This window comes from Nerophis lumbriciformis, linkage group LG05 (genome assembly GCF_033978685.3).
Source record: "Nerophis lumbriciformis linkage group LG05, RoL_Nlum_v2.1, whole genome shotgun sequence".
NCBI lineage: Eukaryota > Metazoa > Chordata > Actinopteri > Syngnathiformes > Syngnathidae > Nerophis > Nerophis lumbriciformis.
In genome coordinates, this window is record NC_084552.2 from 39,180,768 (window position 1) to 39,194,245 (window position 13,478).

General features: G+C 41.7%; 1 protein-coding gene across 4 annotated transcripts in view; it reads right to left on the bottom strand.

Annotated features, from left to right (window-relative positions):
* nlgn2a (neuroligin 2a) overlaps positions 1-13,478 on the bottom strand; it is a 440,867-nt gene that overhangs the window by 240,739 nt on the left and 186,650 nt on the right. Inside the window, exon 1 of one of the 4 annotated variants that reach the window (XM_061960376.2) lies at positions 6,026-6,223. The exons of the other annotated variants lie outside the window; for them this stretch is intronic. The gene's annotated coding sequence lies outside the window, so the exon portion shown is untranslated. Of the gene's footprint in view, positions 1-6,025; positions 6,224-13,478 lie in introns of those variants that run through there. 4 annotated transcript variants of the gene reach the window in all.

The window sequence follows — 13,478 nt, forward strand, 5'->3', positions numbered from 1 at the left end:
TGCCGAGGTAGAATGAAATGAGAAATACAAAAACACAAAAGGGAAAACAGAGGGAAGGTAGGAGAACAATAGAACACAACACATATAGCCACCTTTAGAATCCAACATAGTATTGTGGCCTGAAGATAAGCCAATCAGTGGCCAGGATACTGAACAGAGAGCTCTGATTGGTTTGGTCTTCAATAGTGGCCAAAACTGTTGTAGTATTGGTATTTTTGTTCATTTTGCCATTATTATGCTAGGAAATGCTTAATTTAGGCCAAAAATACGTAGACTATCGTCTAAAAAAATCTGCAATAGTGTGAAGCTGTAAACTTTGAAGTGTGATGTGGCGAGGGAAGTCGTTACTCCTGAGTCGTCCATAAGAAACATGAAGCTGGCTTTTCTGCACTGATGCCTTGTCTCTCTCGTTACATCATTTAACCATAGCTCAGATTTAACCCAAGGTTACTCATTTTAAGGCATCCCGCTCATGTCTTTAAAGACAGACATCCCTCGGGTGTAGCGCCCCTGGTAATGTAGCTTCCTAACCGTATTGTTCTGTCCACTCCCATCATTTCTCTCATGCAGCTGTTTTGGGGTCTGTGTGTATTTTGAGCATTTGCAGCATTTCTTTTTGCATTTCTTTTTGATCCTGCAGTGTTTATGGGATTGTAGCACTTTTAATTTGCAGCATTTGTTGTATGGTACTTGCGTGTTTTTGGTTTTGGATAATTTCTGTGATTAGAGTATTTCGTTATGGCCTGACAGGGGCAAGATTTTTTTATTTAATTTGATAATTTTTTTATGTTTGATGAATACAGTAATTAAACTTGTTCTGGACATCAGCTTATGTATTTGTAAATTCCTCTTAGACAGTAGGGCTTACTTTCTAGTAGCGTGCTAACTTCCGGTTTCATCGTATTTCCGTTGTATTTTCCCTGTTTTTAATGTGTTTTGGGGGTTTGTGTGTGTTTTGAACATGGCTGCGCGTTTTTCTCTGGTGGTCACTGCAGATGTTGCATTCAAAAAGATCCAAATTGTAAGAGCAAAGTGCTTGACCTTTAATAGTCACCATCTTGGCTACATAGCGGAGGAACTAACTTCAGTAGTTACATTTCACAATTAAAAAGGGGACAATAATAAAAAAAGGAAGTGAGTGAATAGTGTACATTGCCTAACGGTGACTTTTTATAGTGGAAGTGCACTTTTTGGGGAATTTTGCCTATCGTTGACAATCATTATGAGAGTCTTTTTTTTATGATTCTCAAGATGATAAAAAAATGCTTGCAAAATGCAGCAATTTTGACTCACCATTGTAGCCTTCAAAGCCCTCTAAAACAACTTCACAACCCTCCATCAAAGTTTATATATATATATATATATATATATATATATATATCTATATATATATATATATACATACACATAATGTAGTAACAGACACTTTTATTAAAATATGTAATATGTACAAGATTTACCGTATTTTGGTCATTTTATGCATTAACAACTTATTTCCTCAGCGTATCTATTTCCGTTTCCATAGCAGCGCACTTCCGACTTCCGGCAACAAACGTTGTTTGTACTTCCGGAAACAAACGCGGTTGTGTTGTAATCATGGCAGCCTTGGTAACAGACTATGAATCAACTATTTTTGAGCAAATGAGGATTCACAACCTTATATTTTTTAAGTTGAGTATACGGAGAATGAGCTGCTGCTTATAGAAGCGAGCACGAAGAGAGAATAGAACGTTGGAGGAGACGAAAGCTGAGATAGTAAGGTTGGCGTGACTTTGTAAATGTGGAACTTGGTGCCAAGCTATGCCGACATAAATAGAGTGCTTACCCAAAGTCAACTTGAAAAAACGTCCCCGGCCAGCTGAACCAAACAGTCCATCGAGTGACTCACTATAATATTGACCATGATACATGCAGCAAGTCATGCTTATTATTACAACTACATACACTGTCGAGCTAATACTTTACAGATACTGTAATGTGATTGCTCATGTTATTCACTTTGGTGTCCTGTCGCCAGAGGTGGGACCAAGTCATTGTTTTGCAAGTCACAAGTAAGTCTCAAGTCTTTGCCCTCAAGTCCGAGTCAAGTCCCGAGTCAAGACAGGCAAGCCCCGAGTCAAGTCCAAAGTCAAGACTGGAAAGTCTCAAGTCAAGTCCTAAGTCCTGCATTTTGAGTTTCGAGTCCTTTCAAGTCCTTTTAACCACAGACTAATATATTAACACAGATTGTGTATGCTTTTCAAACGCTGTATTTATTTATTAAAACAAGTGCATTTTAAATTGCAGGAAAGAAAATTGTGCTGACATTGCACTTTATAATAGCACTATTAACCAGTCATTTTAAACATTAACTCATTCCTTTACAGAACAAACACACTGAAAAATAAAGTGCAAATGTACTTATTTGTACAAAAGTGTTAACATTGAAAAAACATGACATATACGTGAACATAACAAAAAAGTTGTACTTTTTATATGTCAGGGCCCTATGCTGCATTGCATCTGCAAAAGACCAAATTAGCCAAGAATCTGTCAGTCATTTGTGCACGATGGGGACGTAGTATGATGCCACCATGGCTGAAAACTCGCTCAACTGGAGCACTGGAGGCAGGCACTGCCAAGACTCTCATGGCCACTCGGAACAGTGAAGGAAGAGTCTTCATGTTCAATGCCCAGAACAAAAGGGGGGAGAGAGTTGTTTTGGGTTGGTGCACTACTTGTAAGTGTATCTTGTGTTTTTTATGTTGATTTAATTAAAAAAAGAAAGAAAAAAAAAATATTTCTTGTGCGGCCCGATACCAATCGATCCACGGACCAGTACCAGGCCGCGGCCCGGTGGTTGGGGACCACTGAGGTAAACAACCAACAGTATGTCAGAAAGCTAGCTAAAACGGTACACATATTCATAATATAGTATACATTTTAACTGACCTTTATTTTACTATTTTTGTCTTTTTTTAGGTGGCTAAAATACGCGGTGCTGCTGACCGCCGTCTAACGTTACCTGTGATATATTGACTAACGTAACCCTGCTTAAAAAAAATCACTGAACAAAAAGTATGAATAAGGTAGTGAACTGCAACAGATTCCCGTGTTTGCAATAACGTTATAACGTTAGCAGTGAGTTTACAGCCTCACTGATTTAACTACACAGCAAATAAAAGTCACGTTACTTAGCCAATAAACGTTATCTTACATTCAAAACTTACCGTTCTTTGTGCAACTTCAAATGCCGGACGAAGTTGGAAGTTGTTGCCTCTCCATCAGTAATTTTCGAACCGCATGTGTTGCATACTGCAAACCGTTTTGTGTTGACCACCTCGTAATTTTTATACCCAAACAAAATTATTTTAGGTATCATTTTTTGTTCACTGGCGTGTGGTTTGGACATGTCTTCTTCGTTGGTTGTCCTGCAATTTGATTGGATAAATGCTGTGTGATGAAAACAAAGTAGATCTAATTTGATTGGCTGTTGTACTGAGACCACACCAGCTGACACACGCAACGCTGATAGACAAGTACACAATGAAAAATACGGAGCGCTCCCGAATAACTTTTTCATCTTTGGGTTTTGGGAAAAGTAGCAAGTCATGTCAAGTCATGTCAATTCAAAAGGCTCAAGTCCAAGTGAAGTCACAAGTCATTGATGTTAAAGTCGAAGTCGAGTTGCAAGTCTTTTTACATTTTGTCAAGTCGAGTCTAAAGTCATCAAATTCATGACTCGAGTCTGACTCGAGTCCAAGTCATGTGACTCGAGTCCACACCTCTGCCTGTCGCATTGTGTTGTGCGGTATAGCTCGGTTGGTAGAGTGGTTGTGCCAGCAACTTGAGGTTTCCAGGTTCGATCCCTGCTTCCGCCATCCTAGTCACTGCCGTTGTGTCCTTGGGCAAGACACTTTACCCACCTGCACCCAGTGCCACCCACACTGGTTTAAATGTAACTTAGATATTGGGTTTCACTATGTAAAGCGCTTTGAGTCACTAGAGAAAAAGCGCTATATAAATATAATTCACTTCACACATTACAAACTCAAAAGCCATTCAGCTGCTGACGCAAAACAAAGTTAAATTTAAAGTACCAATGATTGTCACACACACACACTACGTGTGGTGAAATTATCCTCTGCATTTGACCCATCCCCCTTGATCACCCCCTGGGAAGTGAGGGGAGCAGTGAGCAGCAGCGTTGGTCGCGCCCGGGAATCATTTTGGTCATTTAACCCCCAATTCCAACCCTTGATGCTGAGTGTCAAGCAGGGACGTAATGGGTCCCATTTTTATAGTCTTTGGTATGACTCGACCGGGGTTTGAATTCACGACCAACCGATCTCAGGGCGGACGGCTAATGCCGTAACATGCCGTCCCAAGGCAATGTGTTACTACGCAAGATAAAAAGTTCCTCAGTGTTCGCTCTTACAATAACAATGTCACTACAGCTTGGTTATTATACAAATTGCGGAAAATAAATACAAGTATTGTTGGCTGTTTTTGGATGCATTTTCACAGTGATTTCGAAGCACAATGGATCGCTCCCATGAGCTGCATTGCCAGCCATCAAGAACAATCCGATTTTTACAAATTAGAATGCTTTTGTCTTCTTGTCTCTCATCAGGATTGTGAACGATAGGCAAAACTCCCCAAAAAGTGCAATTCCCCCCATCAGGGTAAAGACACGTAACGTAAACACAAACACACTCACTTACAGCTACTTCATTAGGTATCTAATGAGCATCACAAATGATGATTATAATAGGAAGTAAGTTTATTATTGCGGGGTTTCAGTGTGTCTCTTGGGCTGTTCCTAATGTTGGAGCTACATAAGGTAACCAAAGGCTTGCCGATCCCTCCTCCTCTGCAGCCACCACAGGGTCCACGCACCAACCACTCCTCTCATTCCCAGCTGTAGATGAGCTCCTCTCTCATGCACACAGCTAACTGGAGTGTCTGCTCTTAATTGCACCCATCTGAACCCACACTCCTCACAGGATTGTCTAGTGCTAATTAAAAGCACCGCTGCATGTCTTACTACATCTCCTATACCTGAAGCTTCTACGTGTATTGTTGGCCATTTGGTGTGTACGTGTGTGTTTTTTGCAGACGCCTACTGAGAGAGGAGCTCGCACCTGATGTATTATTCATGCCGAGGAGAGTGTAAACTCACATAAAGGGGAAATGTGCTTGTTTGATATAAGCACGGAGGAGAAGCTCTTTCACTCGTGATAGACCGTGCAAAGGCACCCAGATAAACACACTGGGTCTGATCTACTAAGATCCAAATAAAAACAATGTGTGCAAAACATAAAATTGCATGTAATTGGGTTGTACGATATACCGGTACTAATGACTTAAAAACGGTACTATACTGCCTTTGAAAAATACTGATACTTTTTTTTCTTGTGTGTGCACTGCAAATTATTTGCCACTTGCCAAGATTTAAAATTGTATTTCTCGAAATTTCCCTAGTTTTAAGAGCTATTTACTTATTTTTAGTCATTGACTAATCTTAATTTTAGCATGAATAATTATATTTTTTCTGTTCTAGTTCAAAAATGTTAAAATTGAGATAACTATTTAAATATATATGTTGTTTTCTTCTCACATAGAAAAATGCCTAATTTAAGAACTGCAAGGTAAATGCTCACTGGCCTTGTGGTTAGAGTGTCTGCCCTGAGATCGGTAGGTCGTGAGTTCAAACCCCGACCGAGTCATACCAAAGACTATAAAAATGGGACCCATTACCTCCCTGCTTGACACTCAAGGGTTGGAATTGGGGGTTAAATCACCAAAAAATTATTCCCGGGCGCGGCCATCGCTGCTGCTCACTGCTCCCCACACCTCCCAGGGGGTGATCAAGGGTGATGGGTCAAATTCAGAGGATAATTTCACCGCACCTCGCGTGTTTGTGACTATCATTGGTACTTTAACTCTAAATAATGTTTGTTTTCAAAATAAAATATATATTCCTAGATTAAAAATCCTGCTCATTTCTAGATTTAAAAAATATTAATTTAGGATGTTACAGTACCAGGGCATGATGACGCCGGAGGTCGTCTTTCCAGGATGCGGAGGAACGTCAGGAAACAGCTTGCCGGTAAGAAGAAGGATTTATTCCATAAATCACCACAAAAACATGCAGCGCGGTGCCTACGGCACGGAAAACAGGAATGGCTTTGCCAACAGGGCTGCAAGTCAAAAACACTAGGCGCACGAACGAGAAGGTAACTTGTTGCATAGCAGCAAACAAAAGCACCAGCCCGAGTAAGGGGAGTGGAAGGAATAAATAGCTCTCTGATTAGTGCCACGGAACAGGTGAGCGCCCCGAACACTAATCAGCGGCAGGTGAAAATAATCAGCACCCATGACAACCAAGAAACACAAAACAGGGGTGCTGAAAACAGAACTTAAACAACAAGTGAATCAAAACCTAAATAAATTATGATCCGGATAACGGCTCATGACAGATGCATACTTGCCAACCTTGAGACCTCCGATTTCGGGAGGTGGTGGGGGGGGCGGGCGTGGTTGGGGGCGTGGCTAAGAGGGGAGGAGTATATTTACAGCTAGAATTCACCAAGTCAAGTATTTCATATATATATATATATATATATATTTATATATAAATATATATATATATATATATATATATATATATATATATATATATATATATATATATATATATATATATATATAAGAAATACTTGACTTTCAGTGAATTCTAGCTATAAATATATATTTATTTTATTGTATATATATATACATATATATAAAAACCTGAATTTCAGTGTCCATTTATTTACACATATACTTGTTGAGTTAAGGGTTGAATTGTCCATCCTTGTTCTATTCTCTGTCACAATTTTTCTAACCATGCTGAACACCCTCTCTGATGATGCATTGCTGTGTGGCACGTACAAAAGTGCTTTCATCAAATGCACTAGATGGCAGTATTGTCCTGTTTAAGAGTGTCACAACGTTGCTGTTTACGGCAGACGAACTGCTTTACGGTAGACCAAAATGTGACTGCTGTAGTTGTGTGTTGTTACTGCACTGGGAGGACGTTAATGAAACTGCCTAACAATAAACCCACATAAGGATCCAAGAACTCGCCCTCCATCATTCTAGTTATAACGTCATTGGGCAGGCACACCGTTTATATTGTGGGAAAGTGGACTCAGGTCCGCATGGACCTGAGTCCGCCTGAATTTCGGGAGATTTTCGGGAGATAATTTGTCCCGGGAGGTTTTCGGGAGAGGTGCTGAATTTCGGGAGTCTCCCGGAAAATCCGGGAGGGTTAGCAAGTATGTGACAGATGTCTTATCAAGTAAAATGATCCGTCCATGCAGCTTATTAATTTCACAAGTTTGTAGTGTTTTCCCCGAGAATCTAGTCTTTCTATCTTATATTTTGACAGCTCATTTTTGCAGTGTGCTGGTGTGCTGCGGTGATGTTGCTGAGCCGAAGCGCATGTTGAGTGAGTCATCACACACACACACACACACACACACACACACACACACACACACACACACACACACACACACACGCACACACACACACACACACACACACACACACACACACACACACACACACACAACTTCAACTACAGAAGTCTGGTGCTTTTGGTGTTGGTTCAGGGAGAGTGACTCCACCCAATGCCCCCACTCCCATTCAAACTGTTTTTGAGCAGCATGAAAAGTACTTAAAGGATTCCAAAGATGTTAAAAGACTCGCAGCTGAGTATATTTGCATCAACTGCCTATATTCTGTACACTTGAGAAAGCGGTATTCAGAAACCTTTGACAGCAAATAGTTTTGTGAGTGCAATAGAAAACGTATGTTTAATGTATTAAATGATTTTCTGTTAAAACAAAGCCAATAATGGCATTTCTTGTGGTCACCTTTATTTGGAAAAAGTACTGAAATACATACAGTATTGGTACCGAAACATATCAGGACAACACGAGAGTGTACTATTAGTGGGTGGGTGATCTACTAACACTGGTGCAGACCGCTTTATTTTAATGAGGTTTTGGCGTATATTACGCTGCTTTCACCACGGAAACAATCCCGCACGTGCATGTTATCATTCCCCTACTTGTGCCGTTTTTTCTGGCCATTGTAGAAGCAGTCCTGCAGTGCGATACAACAGAGCCTACTTTTTTAGCGTGCTAAAGGTGCGCTCATGGAAGATGCCGGTAATAACTGCGAGTGTGCGCTGGAGTGTTACAACTATTTATTCGCAACGGACAGTCTGCCCATATTTTCTAGACATACTAAATATAAATGCAAAACAGCGGTCGCAAAACAGTTTCTGCCGTGATCGATCCCACTGCATGTGTAAATAATGATATATGCACTTTCTTGGTTGCTTTGTTGGGTCTGCTCCTGTTTCTGGCCATGCTCCCCCACACCAGCAGACAATGGCGGGGAACACCACAGAGGCCACCAGTGGGTTTTTGTTGTTGTTGTTGTTGTTTTACTTTTGTGGCTGTATGGAGAAGTGGCTGGTTGCATCAGCTCTGCTCTTTTAATGTCTTTAATGTCCTTTGTGTTCTTTGATGTTTCCCTCTTACACACGTTTATGTGTGCTATGGCTATGAGTTTTTTTTCCTTGGCCACAGTCTGGACCCCATCTCCAGATGCCCAGGCTTAGACAAAAAAAAATGTTTCTCACCCCCACCCCCTCCCCAGCGGTTAACTGTTTCTCACCGTTTTTGTAAGGGCCACCGGAAGTTGGCAGACCCGTCAGCGATCCTATTCTGTCTCCCTGTAATGTTTGTCTGCTTTTGAATGGGAATGGGCTGAAAAACTTAATTTCCCCTCTTGGATTATTAAAGTATTTCTGATTCTGATTCTGATTCTGGCGTGACAAACACATTCAGTGGATTGCGCTCCCTATTCTGTTCACTTAGGAATCCATCAATCCATTTTCTACCGCTTGTCCCTTACGGGGTCACGGGGGGTGCTGGAGCCTATGTCAGCCGCACACGGGCGGAAGGCGGGGTACACCCTGGACAAGTTGCCATCTCATCGCAGGGCCAACACAGATAGACAGACAACATTCACACTCACATTCACACACTAGGGCCAATTTAGTGTTGCCAATTAACCTATCCCCAGGTGCATGTTCCACTTGTACATTTGTATGTCACCAAGTGAAATATGAGAGTAAAAATGAAGCCAGTCATACAGCACAACATTTTATTTATTTTTTTTACACCTACTGAACAAATAAAGTCAGTCTAGTAAAGCTTTTAGCAACCATGACTCATTCTGATTGGGGCAACTAATACTCCCACATACACTATATTGCCAAAAGTATTTGGCCACCTGCCTTTACTCACATATGAACTTGAAGTGCCATCCCATGGAATTGTCCAAAATGTTTTGGTATCCTGGAGCATTCAAAGTTCCTTTCACTGGAACTAAGGGGCCAAGCCCAACTCCTGAAAAACCAACCCCACACCATAATTCCTCCTCCACCAAATTTCACACTCGGCACAATGTACCGTTCTCCTGGCAAACTCCAAACCCAGACTGGTCCATCAGATTGCCAGATGGAAAAGCGTGACTCATCAGTCCAGAGAAGGCGTCTCCACTGCTCTCGAGTCCAGTGATGACGTGCTTTACACCACTGCATCCCACGCTTTGCATTGGACTTGGTGATGTATGGCTTAGATACAGCTGATCGGCCATGGAAACCCATTCCATGAAGCTCTCTGCGTACTGTACGTGGGTTAATTGGAAGGTCACATGAAGTTTGGAGCTTTGTAGCAACTGACTGTGCAGAAAGTGACCTCTTTGCACTATGCGCTTCAGCATCCGCTGACCCCTCTCTGTCAGTTTACGTGGCCTACTACTTCGTGGTTGAGTTGCTGTTGTTCCCAAACTCTTCAATTTTCTTATAATAAAGCGGACAGTTGACTTTGGAATATTTAGGAGCGAGGAAATTTCACGACTGGATTTGTTGCACAGGTGGCATCCTATGACAGTTCCACGCTGGAAATCACTGAGAGTGGCCCATTCTTTCTCAAATGTTTGTAGAAACAGTCTCCATGCCTAAGTGCTTGATTTTATACACCGGGCCAAGTGATTAGGACACCTGATTCTTATCATTTGGATGGTTGGCCAAACACTTTTGGCAATATAGAGTACGCCCAGCTGTCTCATTGGTGGTGATTTGAATAAAATTGAGGGTATGATCTAAACTCCTCTAGTCCCAAATCGTTGGAGAGGCACGCACTCCTCAGCCCGGAATGGGGGAGGAGCCCGCCTTTGCCAGGTCCCCACTCTGACCCGGCCTGACTCCAGGCATCTCTATAATTCCTCACCTGGCAGTCTTAAGCATAATGTGAAATAGGCTGTGGATTGTTAGTACCGCTAAACCACTTTACACCTACATTAAATGCCAAATTGATGGTATGCACCTTTATTTATTAACTCCACAATGCACACGTGTTAAATAGATATAAATACCATATAGGATGATTTCCAGTCATTTAAAAAAAAGAGATGTTGCCTTTAACTTACATTGGATCTAATCCCTCCTTTATTCAGTCAAGAGAGCCAATTAAGTCATATTTCATGCACAGCTCTTCACACTGCCAACACAATTGTTAGAGGGCTGAGACAGAAATAACAGAACTAAAATATTAGCAAGATTCTGCTTGACCTGACGCTATGTTCCACACAAGACTTAACCATGAACAGGACACTGAATTAAGTACACTTGCATCTATCCATCCATCCATTTTCAATCAATCAATCAATGTTTATTTATATAGCCCTAAATCACCTCAAAGGGCTGCACAAGCCACAACGACATCCTCGGTACAAAGCCCACATAAGGGCAAGGAAAAACTCACCCCAGTGGGACGTCGATGTGAATGACTATGAGAAACCTTGGAGAGGACCGCATATGTGGGTAACCCCCCCCCCCTCTAGGGGAGACCGAAAGCAATGGATGTCGAGTGGGTCTGACATAATATTGTGAGAGTCCAGTCCATAGTGGATCCAACATAATAGTAAGAGTCCAGTCCATAGTGGGGCCAGCAGGACACCATCCCGAGCGGAGACGGGTCAGCAGCGCAGAGATGCACAGCCGATGCACAGGCGAGCGGTCCACCCCGGGTCCAGACTCTGGAAAGCCAGCACTTCACCCATGGCCACCGGACCTGTGCCCCCCCCCCCCTCCACAAGGAAAAGGGGAGCAGAGGAGAAAAGAAAAGAAACGGCAGATCAACTGGTCTAACAGGGGGCTATTTAAAGGCTAGAGTATACAAATGAGTTTTAAGATGGGACTTAAATGCTTCTACTGAGATAGCATCTCTAATTGTTACCGGGAGGGCATTCCATAGTACTGGAGCCCGAATAGAAAACGCTCTATAGCCCGCAGACTTTTTTTGGGCTCTGGGAATCACTAATAAGCCAGAGTTCTTTGAACGCAGATTTCTTGCCGGGACATATGGTACAATGCAATCGACAAGATAGAACGGAGCTAGACCGTGTAGGATTTTATACGTAACTTAAAGTCACATCTTAAGTGCAGAGGAAGCCAGTGCAGGTGAGCCAGTATAGGCGTAATATGATCAAACTTTCTTGTTCTTGTCAAAAGTCTAGCAGCCGCATTTTGTACCAATTGTAGTCTTTTAATGCTAGACATAGGGAGACCCGAAAATAATACGTTACAGTAGTCGAGACGAAACGTAACGAACGCATGAATAATGATCTCAGCGTCGCTAGTGGATAAAATAGAACGAATTTTAGCGATATTACGGAGATGAAAGAAGGCCGTTTTAGTAACACTCTTAATGTGTGACTCAAAGGAGAGAGTTGGGTCGAAAATAATACCCAGATTCTTTACTGATTCGCCTTGTGTAATTGTTTGGTTGTCAAATGTTAAGGTGGTATTATTAAATAAATGTCGGTGTTTAGCAGGACCGATAATCAGCATTTCCGTTTTCTTGGCGTTGAGTTGCAAGAAGTTAGCGGACATCCATTGTTTAATTTCATTAAGACACGCCTCCAGCTGACTACAATCCGGCGTGTTGGTCAGCTTTAGGGGCATGTAGAGTTGGGTGTCATCAGCATAACAATGAAAGCTAACACCGTATTTGCGTATGATGTCGCCTAGCGGCAGCATGTAAATACTAAAGAGTGCAGGGCCAAGAACCGAACCCTGAGGAACTCCGCACGTTACCTTAACATAGTCCGAGGTCACATTATTATGGGAGACGCATTGCATCCTGTCAGTAAGATAAGAGTTAAACCACGACAAAGCTAAATCTGACATACCAATACGTGTTTTGATACGCTATAATAAAATATTATGATCGACGGCATCGAAAGCAGCGCTAAGATCAAGAAGCAGCAACATAGATGACGCATCAGAATCCATCGATTAGCAGTAGATCATTAGTCATTCTTGCGAGGGCTGTCTCCGTAGAGTGATTTGCCCTGAAACCGGATTGAAAAGGTTCACAGAGATTGTTAGACACTAAGAGTTCATTTAGCTGCTGTGCGACAATTTTTTCGAGGATTTTCGAAATAAAGGGAAGGTGGGACACCGGTCGGTAGTTTACCATGAGGTCAGGATCAAGGTTAGGTCTTTTGAGCAGAGGATGAATAACCGCTTTCTTGAATGCTAGGGGAACAGTGCCAGAGGAAAGTGATAAGTTTGTAATATTTAGCACTGATGGACCTAATAATACAAAAAGCTCCTTGATAAGTTTCCCAGGAAGTGGGTCAAGTAAACATGTTGTTTGTTTTATCCCACTTACACGCCGTAATAGTTCCTCTAATGTTATTTCATCAAAAAGAGAGAGACTATTTTGTATTGCAATATCCGTCGTAGATACAGTTGTATCTGTGTTAATAGAACCCAGTTGTAGCTGGGATGCGTTGTCTTTAATCTCCTTTCTAATGAGTTCAATTTTCTTATTAAAGAAATTCATAAAGTCATCTGCCGAGTGAGTGGAGCTATTGGGAGGAGTCCCTTGTTGGGTTAGCGATGCTACTGTACTTAACAAAAATTTAGGGTCGTTTTTGTTGAGGCGGATGAGATTTGAGTAATATTTAGCTTTAGCTAAGGTAAGCATGCGTTTATACGATATTAAACTATCACTCCATGCTTGATGGAAAACCTCAAGCTTGGTCGCGCGCCATTTGCGTTCCAACTTTCTACATGATAATTTATGAGCTCTGGTTTCTTCTGTAAACCATGGGGTGCGCCTTTTAGGGGCCCTTTTTTGTTTTAGCGGTGCTATGCTATCAATGGTTTTGCGCAGGGCATTGTCAAAGTTGTTAGTTAGGTTATCAATAAAGCCGACATAATTTGGGAATGGTGCCATTACCGAAGGCAGTAGGTCAGCAAGAGTCATCGTTGTGGCAGCATTAATGTTGCGGCTGCTATAGCAGTTATTATTATTATTAGTTTGTTGACAATGAGTCAGAACTTCGAATTTTATAAGGTA